The sequence below is a fragment of the Sphaeramia orbicularis genome, chromosome 7 (genome assembly GCF_902148855.1).
Source record: "Sphaeramia orbicularis chromosome 7, fSphaOr1.1, whole genome shotgun sequence".
Classification (NCBI taxonomy): Eukaryota; Metazoa; Chordata; class Actinopteri; order Kurtiformes; family Apogonidae; genus Sphaeramia; species Sphaeramia orbicularis.
Window position 1 is genome coordinate 550,790 of NC_043963.1, and position 2,058 is coordinate 552,847.

Here is a 2,058-nt window from a genome sequence, read left to right on the forward strand (position 1 = left end):
GAAATAAAATAAAGGACAGCAGCAACATGTGACCTATTCTGTCTTATTAGCTCCTCCCACATTAGGACAGCTAATGCTGACACCGTAGGCGTTGCTGTGGGCAACGAGACAAGACCGGATGTGATCTGTAAACAGGGTTTTTCAGTTATCACTTTTCTGAAGTGCATGTAAATGCATCACATCTGATTAAAGCAATTATCAGATTTTTATGGTCATGGAAACGGGCTCATCGAACGGATCGTATGTTTCAGCCCTGAGGAGGACGGACCACATGTCCAGGTCCACCTCAGGAGGACGGACCACATGTCCAGGTCCACCTCAGGAGGACGGACCACATGTCCAGGTCCACCTCAGGAGGACAGACCGCATGTCCAGGTCCGCCTCAGGAGGACGGACCACATGTCCAGGTCCGCCTCAGGAGGACGGACCACATGTCCAGGGTCCCCCCATCTCTAACAGCTGTTGCAGTGGTCTGCACTGTCTCCCCACAGCAGAAGGTCGTGGGTTTGATTCCCACCATTGGACTGTTCTGTGTGGAGTTTGCATGTTCTCTCTCCGGGTTCTCTCTGGTTCTGTGGCTCCTCCCACTGTCCAAACACATGCACTACTGCAGGTCTGTCAGACTCATGTTAGTTCAGTTCCACATTCAGACTAATCTGAGCTAAAGTGGGCCGAACCAGGAAAATAATATAAATAATAGGATAAGAACTGAAAAGTAATGTCAACTCCAAAGTTTTCTGTTTTTGAGTAAAAAAGTAAAATTCTGTAATGAAAATGTTTACATCTACGAACTGTACTTGAACATAACATGAACAAATATGAACCTGAAAATTCTTTAGTAAAATCAGTGCAATTTGACCAATATTCCACCTCAGTTCATCATTTCTACATGTGCATCACACCCACAGATCAGATCTACAAATACACACATTTAAAACCGATGGAATTTTGGTCCAGTTCCACTTCTCTTCAGTTATTTCAGGTTCATATTTGTTCAGGTTATTCACTTTTTCTGTAAAAGGTTTGTAAATATAAACATTTTTGTGTAATGTTCCTTTTTTTTCACACTAAAACAAAGAGGAAAATGTGCAGTTTTCATTATTTATAGTTCATTATGTTTGTATTTTCCTGGTCTGACCCACTGCAGATTGAATTGACCTAAAATAATTTTGACTCCATTTATTGTTCAGATCTTCAGTGTCATTTTTGCGTTTCATAAATTCATCTCATGGGCTGGATCGGACCCTTTGGGGGGTTGGCCCCTGGTCTGCATGTTTGACACCTGTGCACTAATAGGTTCATTAGTTAATTAAAATCAGCCGTAGGTCGTTTGTTTCTGTCCAGGTCTGCATTAAAAATCAGAATCTGTTCCATTTAACTCACCTGGTTCAATAAATAATGGGAGGGGCTTCAGCCCCCCCCATACACACACACACACACACACACAGAAAATGAATGAATGACTCCAGGTCCAGTCTGGGACCCCCTAACCCTCCTCTCAGACCGGTCCAGTCTGGGACCCCCCTAACCCTCCTCTCAGACCGGTCCAGTCTGGGCCCCCCCTAACCCTCCTCTCAGACCAGTCCAGTCTGTGACCCCCTAACCCTCCTCTCAGACTGGTCCAGCCTGGGACCCCCCTAACCCTCCTCTCAGACCGGTTCAGTCTGGGACCCCCCTGACCCTCCTCTCAGACCACACATGGACGGACAGGTCTACAAATGTGGACTACTGTTTATTTCATCAATCAGCAGATTTGTTTTCTGTATTTTTTTTTAACTATTATCTAAATATTGTGATAAAATTACTCCAAAATTAACAAAAAAAGCCATAATGACATAGTCTAAAGGCTCCAAAAACTAGAGGAGAACCGGTCTAGTTTGGTTTTAACTACATTTGTACAGAGTCATGCTGGTTTATGTATGGAAGTAAATCTGTGTCATCAGATTTTGAATCATAAAAGACATTGAATTTGTAGCACTGAATTTTTTTGCACTGAAATTAAGTATCTGAATTGTTGTCTCTGAATTCAACTATGTTCATAAATTTAGAATTAAAAAA